This window comes from Tamandua tetradactyla (assembly GCF_023851605.1).
Source record: "Tamandua tetradactyla isolate mTamTet1 chromosome 25 unlocalized genomic scaffold, mTamTet1.pri SUPER_25_unloc_1, whole genome shotgun sequence".
NCBI lineage: Eukaryota > Metazoa > Chordata > Mammalia > Pilosa > Myrmecophagidae > Tamandua > Tamandua tetradactyla.
In genome coordinates this window covers 562815-572238 of record NW_027518256.1, presented here as the reverse complement: position 1 = coordinate 572238, position 9424 = coordinate 562815, and the positions used below count along the sequence as shown (strand labels likewise).

General features: G+C 40.0%; 1 long non-coding RNA gene across 1 annotated transcript in view; it reads left to right on the top strand.

Annotated features, from left to right (window-relative positions):
- LOC143673028 (uncharacterized) overlaps positions 1 to 9424 on the top strand; it is a 288041-nt gene that overhangs the window by 205223 nt on the left and 73394 nt on the right. The window lies entirely within an intron of this gene.

Genomic DNA, 9424 nt, shown 5'->3' with positions numbered 1-9424 from the left:
TGACATACAGGACAGCCATAATAGAAAATTCTAAAGGAATGGTTCTTATTTTTAGCAGTGTTATTGACATATATTCACACATTATATAGTCCATCCAAAGTATATAGTCAGTGGCTCACAGTATAATCAGAGTTGTGTATTCATCACCACACTCAATTTTAGAACATTTTCATTACTCCAAGAGGAAAATCCCCACGGTCCTTATATGTTAATTATGTGCTACAGTGATAATATTTTGGCTGTATTAGTTTAAATAAATTATTTTATTAAAATACATTTTAATTGCTTCTTTTTAACTTTCTAAATGTGCCTTTACTGTGATTTTCCTAAATAGACCTGACTTCTATCTCCTTTGAACTTTGAATTTCCCTTAGGAGATTTGTGGGGGATATTTGCTAGGTTTTTGCCTGCCAGCATCCAATCTCTTCTTTTCACAGGTGTGCTGGTTTGAAATGATGTACGTATCCCAGAAAAGCCATGTTTTAATCCTAATTCCATTTTGTAAAGGCAACTGTTTCTTCTAATGCTTATTCAGTATTGTATGTTTGAAACTGTAATGAGATCATCTCCTTGGAGATGTAATTTAATCAAGAGTAGTTGTTGAACTGGATTAGATCTAGAGGTTTCAGGAACAAGAGGGGCCTCCTATCCTCCAACCTCAGCCATGTCTCTAGGGTTCACAGCAAATGGAGAAGCATAAGGGAAAGGGTCTGACAGCCCTGGCCCAGGTCAGAGGACACTAAAGAGGCTTTCACTTGGTGGACTCGAAAGAACACAGGATGTCCCTTATGCTCCCAACTTGTCCTCTGCCAACCTGCTCGGCCTAGTAAGAACAGAGCACTGCCATATTCTGGGTGTGATAATTCTTGAGTTTGAGGGACGGGCACTGTCTTGTGTATTGTAGGATGTTCAGCAGCATCCCTGGATTCTACCTACTAGATGCCAGTAAATCCTACACTCTCCCAGTCATGACAATTAAAAATTATCTCCGGACATAGCTCCCAGTTGAGAACCATTGGTCTAGAATGAAGAGCAGAGACTTGGGTCAAAGACTGCCTGGACTCAGAATTGCAACTCTTCCATTTACTAGAAGTATAACCTGGGTGAAGTTGTTCAATCTTCATACCCTTGTGTCCTCAACAATAAAATGGGAGTGCTTCACAGGGTGGTTGCAAATATTAATTCATATAACATGTAAACATTCAGAGCAGTGAGTGTCTTCTCCCAGAGTAGTCTAGGAAATACTCCATCCCCTAGAATCCCTTACCAGCAGGGTTCCAGATTAGTCTACCACTGAGAGGCATTTGTGTATAATTTGGAAAACAGAAAAGAATAAGCCATCATTCCTCTCCTGGAATGGCAGACAGAGCTGTGTGCAGAGAGTATATGTGAAATTTGCATTGCTGCTCTATGTGGCTAAGATATTCTATGACTGTTACCATTGATATTGTAACCTCTTGATCTTCTGACAACCAATGCAGTTTTCCCTGACTTTTTCACCACCAGCCCTTCCAATGGTTCTATAAACATAATTTCCTGCATGAAATCCCTTCCTGCTTGAAATTCCTAGAGTAGGTCCCTTGTTCTAGACCAACATCTGAATGATGAACCCATTAACATAATAGAAATAATAAAATCCTTCCATCAGGAAGATGTTCCTGGGAGTAATAATGCATCAAGGCAATGGTATGTACATATGTATGCATGCATGTATTTTTGTATGTATCATGGTATTTTTATTTGCAAAGACAATCCCAAAATATGAACAGATGAAAGTAGAGCTACTCCAGATGGAGACAAGTGTGTGTTGGGGTGTTGAGGAAGGCACCTAGATTGGTTTTCCACTTGTTCACACTTCCTTCCCCCCACCTTTAGATACGTAAGGCCCTGCAAAACCATGTTCACAAATCCCTGTAGTAAAAGTACTAAAATATATACCAGTATCGCGCATACAAAGTGCTCCCAGCAGAAGTTTGAATCAAGTGTTTCCAGAGTCCAGAGAAGGGAGGAAGCACCTGCCAATTCATTACTATAGAGAACCTGGTTTGAGAGGGCACTGGGCCAGGCCCAGGAAAGAGAGGAGATGAGTCAGAAACAGGGCCCCTGCCCTCAAGTAGTACATGGTCAAAAGGCAGATGAAAGCAGAAGCAAGGCCCAGAACACAATGAAAATACAGTTATGTGGCTTGTGGATTCAGTGGGCTGTGTGTCTTTGGTGCTGTGAGCAAGGCTTCAGGGATCTTGGACAGGCAGCCCATTCACAAAGGATCTAGAAAATAAAACAGCTCAAGCAGGGGAAAGAGCCAGTCCAAGACCAAGATTCCCTTGTATACTCCCGCCCATTGCCTTTAGTCCCAGGATCCTCACTGATCAAGAGGGAGCTCATGTGTATGATCTCTATTTTCTAACTGATTTTTTGGTAAATGGCTTTCATTTTGTCTGGATGGGCTGGATACCTTGTCCCCACATTTGGATGCCCCTTCATTTTAATTTGTGGTGGTTTTTGTCACACGCTAGGTATTCATGAGAAATTGGGCATATCTGTTCTTAACATTTTTTTTTATTGTTTTGACATACCCACCAAAGGACTGGTCTCTCTTTCCAGCACTGCTTTCAAAAGTCAGATTTTTATGGTTGAGAATTCTCATTAAAAATGATTACTTTTGGCAGCAGAAGTCAGAAAGGTGACAGGAGAGAGGGAAGTATTAGAGGCACTGAGTTTTTTCCTTCCATCTACAGAAAACCTGACTGTAAAACAAACATTATGGGGAGAATGAGGGGAAAAAAGTTACAAAAAACCTTTTCTAACCTTTATATGTCTCATTCAGTGATTTCATAGCTATAGGGACTAGACACTACCCCTATTCTTCATACTTACTCATCAGTTTGTCAACCCCTGTTCTAGTTTGCTAGCAACTGGAATGCAATATACCAGAAATGGGATGGCTTTTAAAAGGGGGAATTTAATAAGTTACAAGTTTACAGTTCTAAGGCCATGAAAATGTCCCAATTAAAGCTAGTCTATAGAAATGTCCAATCTAAGGCATGAAGGGAAAGATACCTTGATTCAAGAAGGCTGATGAAATTCAGAGTTTCTCTCTCAAATGGGAAGACACATGGTGAACACAACCTTGTCTGCTAGCTTCTCCCGACTTCCTGTTTCATGAAGCTCCCCAGGAAGTGTTTTCCTTCTTCATCTCCAAAGGTTGTCAGCTGGTGGACTCTCTGCTTCTCGTGGCTATGTCATTCTCTGCTATCTCAGAATCTCATGGCTTTCTCTCTTGTTGCTAGCTCTTTCTAAAGTGCTTCTTCTTTTAAAGGATTCTAGTAGAACAAATCAAGATCCACCTGGAACTCCTATAAAGGTTTTGAGAATTCTCCAGGAGAGGCTGGCAGGCTGCAGTAAAGATGGAAATTCACTCTTCTGACTGCTGATATCATCACTTCTCCTTTTAAGGACTTCAACTGATTGGATGAGACTTCTCTCACTGTTGAAGGTGATCTCCTCAGTTAATTGTAGATGTAACCAGCCATAGATGCAATCAATTGACTGATGATTTAAGTCCATGAAATGCCCTCACAGTAACAATCAGGTCCGTGCTTGCTTGACCAAACATTTGGACACCATAAACTGGCCAAGTCAACACAAGAACTTAACCATCACATTTGTCTTCTAATACTTGTTCACATGTTGGATCTTAATCTGTTCCTGGTTCCTAATGTAAATTAGAATGTGACTGTTCTCTGTGAATCTTCAACTCTCTGTGACAGTTTGTATCACCATGTCTGTGAACTGATTTGGGTCTCTGGTGGCCCAGGATATCCTATCCAACCCCCTCCAGGCACAAGTACATGCACTTCTCAACAGAGGAGCTGAGGCTTTAAGTGACTGACTTTACATCAGTCTACAAATTTAAAAACTGCTTCTATAGCCGCTTCTCTTTTCCCTGTATTAATCTCTTTAAAAGATTATTGTGACTTTTGTTTCTAACATCCAAGACAGAAGTAACAATTATGGCAAGATTGGAAATAATTATCTCATGACAATCAATTTCCATCCTTGGAGATTAACCACTTCTTTCTAGATTATTGCCACATTTAAATACATTAGCATGAGTCAGATGCCCAGCACGTACACATTTACACATTGGTAAGTGTACACAGGGTCTTGCAGATAGTAGGTCCTCAATAAATATTAATTTGGCTCCCCATGAAATGCAGACAGACACAAAGAGCACAGGCAGGCTCCATCTCTACTATGACTAGCTTACATTATTTTATGGGTCTGAAGTATTAAGACACTGTTTCCTTCATTTTTCTAGTCTTCATCTCTTAGTGGCAAATGAGAAGTCTTGAGTTAAGATGAATCTCAGGCCAAAAATACAGAAAAGATTGGTTTAGGCACAGGCTGGCCAGGTAGGTATATGCAAGCTAGGATGACTAAGTGTGAAGGAACACAGCAAGGCAGATGAACAGAAGTTGAGGTGGACATCTAACAAGAATTCGGAGAGGCCCGAGCCTCAATGTACAATTAGGCTGATTGAATTCAGCATAAGAAAGCTCAGTGAAGGGGTGATGGCAACTGAAATCTAAAAATAGGTGGCAATTTTTACTTCTTCAAGCAAAAATACCAGGCGGGCTAATGTGATTCTGAAAGAGCTATGGACAACAAAAGGCAGACAAACTGGAGGTCAGAGTTGATATGTTGCCCAAGAATCAAGAAGACTTCTATCCAGACTCAACCTCCTTTCCAGCCTGCTGGAAGCAGCAACCAAGTCCTAGTATTTGAGCCAAACTGAACCTGCAGAGTGATTAAGACCAGCATGGAGAGAGTGGGGCCATGAATAAGTGAGAAGAGAATCATGGAAGCCTGAGTCACAAAATCAGGAAACTGAGAAGGGGCCTTAGAAATCATCTAGTACAACATCTTCAAAGTACAGCTGTACATATTGAGGCCTATAGAGGCTTGGATCACTAAGCCAGTGTTACAGGCCTGAACCCTGGCAGCATTGGGACAATCCAACCATTCATTCACTCATTCATCCATTCCTTCAATAAACATGCATTGGGCTCTTTCTTACTTTGATCAGGTCACTGTGCTAGACTTGGGGAATGATTAGAGAAACAAGTAAGGTACGGTTTGATAGGCTTGACAAATATTTGCACAATCAATCATTTAATTACAAGTAGGGTAACAGTCACAGAGAGAATCACAGGATGAGAGCTCATGATGGTGATTCTGACCTAATCTGGGGGACAGGTAGGTTCCCTGGGGAAGAGACATTTGAGAGTGAATCTAAAAGATAAACTAGGGATAGTTAACCATGCTATGGAAGGGTGTATGTGCACATGTGTGAAGAAAGGGGTTTTTGAGAGGCAAAAGAGGTAAAATTAGAGGGAAATATTCCAGATAAAGATTTTGATATTTTCACCAATCTTCTTTCTACCATACTGTCTCCTGGAAATCCCTAAAGACAAGATAATTTCATTGTCTTTGCATGCTATGTTGCTGAGAAGTTATTCATAAAATACTTATGGCTTACAAAACACAAAAGAAACTCTCTCATTTGCAGTAGGCACTGAACTATCCATTTCTTGCTAGAAATATTATGACATTATATCTGAAATATTTCACCTTTTGGAAGCTGAGAATATCCTCTCTGCAATCTCCCCACTCTGTACATGAAGTTGTGATTTTCCTGTCTAAAAAGAAGTTCCACAACAACAATGAGAACTTTTCTCCATAATAACTGATATAACCAACCTGGCCCTAATAAATAAGAAATTTTTCTTATTAAATAAACACTGTACACCCAGTAAAATCTGTCCCAATTATGTATGCCCATCAAATTCAAATGTTATTTTGCAAAAAGCTATTTAATGTATGGTTCAATTATAACTTTCCTGCACAAAGTATTTCTTCCCTGGTTAGAGCACTAAATGCTAATTCAAAGATAGGTCATATTTTCCACTTCAAATTCATTACAAAGTAAATTGAGTAGAGTAAATGAGTAACTCGCCCCAAACACCTCTTATCCAGAAAGTCAATGGCTTTTTAACACTGTCTATCTAATAAAAAGCCTCACACATCTAAAGCTATTTCATATGGCACCTGAAATATCAAACAGGAACTACTGACATTCCCATTAATTCTGAAAAAGAGCTCCTAGCCAAACTGATTGATTTTCTTTCTACAATGGGACCTAATCCTTATGATTCCTTTACCTTCTCATTTCTACTTAACACTGAATAAAAAAAAATTATATATACCCAAACAGAGTAAAGGATTTGATGAGAACAGCATAGCACAACAGGCCAGAAATGCCACAGGGGCATTTTAGAAGATTTCATGTGCAATGGCAGTAAGGTTCCCCACTGATGAAAAATAATGCAACTCCTCTGCCTTTCTGAGCTCACTGGTAAAAACTGCCTTTGCATACCTGTCCCATCTCTTTCAAGCAAAGTTTTAATGTTTTACTACAATTGCTCTGCTCTGATGCTGACTTGAAAAACCCCCTCCAAATGGATGCACTCTCTCATTCAGCATTAAAGGAAACATCTAAGGATTCTGCCACTCACCATTTCTGTCATGTTTTCCCAGCCCTCTGAGGACTCCATTGTTGTGCAAAGCACGACAATCCCACTACCAGCAGGCAGATGATCAGATGATAACTAAAGTGAACACAAACATGTAAACAGCACAAGGAACTGCTGAGGTCTCACTCTTGGGCAATGCAGTACAAGAGACTGACACCTGATCCGCAAGCTGAACAATCACTTTGCAAAATGCTTTCAATGAAGAGGAACAACCATTCAATTGGTCATCATGTGACTGTCATCTGGTCCTGAATGCTTCTGAAAAAGGCAGCTTGGCCTTTATTTTTCTTTGAAAACCTTTTCTCTTTCAAAAACCACTAAGTTATTCCAGTCTTATTCCCACCACACCACCATCCAGATATTTTCAGATGCTAGTTCTAGATAGGGGCTGGCCTTGTGCATGTGTCTGTATGGCAGCTAGGCATTGGCTGAAAAAGAGGAGGAGAAGTGCTGATTGGTTTCTAGGGTGTTAGAGAAACCAGATTAAAGAGTTGTATAACTTATTCCTTGACCAATATTTACCCCGAGACAGAGAAAAGCAGCAATAAACAACTGATGCAAAGTTGGGTGCTGAACTTTAGGAAAGATACAGAAGGTATTCTGACCCCACCTTCAAGAAGGTGGCCATCTATTTGTGGACACATGCACGCACACAACTAGTAATACAAAGCAGTATAAAAATGTCACATCTGGAGAAGGGAGAAATATCATTGGGTAGAGGTGGTTCCAGCAGTCTTTCCATACTTAGATGACCTGAGGGAAGTTGTGAAGGGTGGTTAGTAAGGTTCAGACACACAGATCTGAAGTTCGAGAGGATTCACAGTCCAGGAAGTGGCACAATCAAAGCTCTTAGAATGAAGAGCCTGGTGAGAGAGTCAGTGGGAAGGTCTGAGAAGGCATGGAAGGAACCCCCCTTCCTAAAACACATACCCCCAAAGAGGTATCTTGTTAACAGTGTTTAAAGATGGGTGCTGAGATTATGATAAAAGACATTAGCAGAAAGCCACATGATTCCAAGTGTTGGCCAGTTCAACATGCAGTTGGAATATCAACATTAAGATGAGAGATGTACTAACTAAACTTGAAAGTGGCATTTTTGAACAAGGCTGCTCTTCCACCAACCAATGGGTCAGGCCTTGTCCCCTGGGGCCAATTCCCTCTGCCCCGCTACCCCAGAGGACATTACTTCTAATATTGTGGCTACATCTCAGTGCTGTGGATACTCTCATAAACACATGTATTTTTCACATGCTTAGATGTGAAAAGAGGCAAAACTCTTCCCAATAGTAATCACAATTTCAAGGGCATCCTGGAGGGAGGGAGGGGAAATAAATTTGGCTACTAGCTAGTGACCTTTGTAAAGTCTTCATAAGAGGGAAGTTGAATATAAAATGGGCAAATTAGATGAGATTTATGGATAAATTCTAGGCTTTGTTTCTTCATTCTCTCTCCCTAGTTAAACAAAATCCAACTCTGGCAGCCCAAAGGAATGCACAGACTTGTCCCCAGAGCCCACAGTTGAAAGAGAAATTGAGGAAGGAAACAAGATGAACCATTTCTTTTAGTGTTTATTTTTCATGAACTAAAGGAACACTTAGAATGCATTTTCCAAGTCATAGTTTATCAATGCTGAATTAAATTAAGCCTGGAAAATAGACTAAAATATAAGGGGCTTCAAATGTTCTTAGCTATAATTGGGATCTTAGCTGGCATTAGTGGGTTGAGAGAAAGGAAAAGCTGAGAAAAGCAACTTAGAATAGTTTCCAAATCAAAAGTTCAATGGCTCTCAAACTTTTTTCTACCCAAACTCTAGTATCTGACAGTTCCCTTGGCAGCTTTAGCAGTGGGGTCTGATTTTGTGGGAAGCAGGTATACACACTTGGAAAAAGGAAGTTCCCTCAGTGATTCTGATACTTGCCTCCTTTATAGGAAGATAGAAAATAGTGGTGAGCTAATGAGACCAATTTTCCCTGACTAAAGGGAAAAAAAATCAAGAATTCTCCCTTATTGGAACAGATATGAATAATCTTTGAATAAATCAAGCTAAGGTTCAAGTTCCAGCTGTCCTACTTACCGTGTGCCCCCACCATGTCTCAGATTCCTATTAGAGAATGAGGTAAGAGCAGTTACTTTCATGCAGTGGTAATGCAGACAAGTGGAATACCATGAGTAAAGTAACTAGCATAGTGTCATTTAGTAGGAAGTCAATAAAAGCTAGTTCAATTCATTTCATATTGTATGAAAGATGGAGGTTAGGAATTGGGTGAAAAAAGAAATAATCCTGGCCCTCTGAAACATTAAAACAATAACAAAGGATCAAGGTTTATATGGGACAGTGGTCTAGTTCCAATAGTACTTTTATATTTGTGATGTCTTTGCCCTGCCCAACAATCCTCATGGACTATTAGGAGGAAAAGGAGGCAGACAGGTTCAGTTATTAGCCTGATATCACACAGTTAGCAAAGAAATAAAGAGGTATGACAAGACCCCATGTGTGGGTCTCTTGTCTACATCACACAGCTTCACTGTCTGGCAACCTTGCCTATCATGTGTTAGTTGTTTTTTCACACAAGTAAAGAGGGTGTAAGCAAAATGCAGTTGTTCCTTGTAAGGATTGAATTCTGGAGTTCCTCCCAAGACAAGCATGCCATGGTCTGCTTTCACCGATCTCATACCCAATCACCTGGTCAATTTGGAGGGAAATTTCACAAATCCTTTTGTAACATACTTTTAAAAAAGTCTTTAGGCTTCTATCTTTCACTTTTTAAATCAATTGTGCTGATTTTATGTGCATTCTAAGATCTTTAAGAAGAGTTAAAACCAAATAT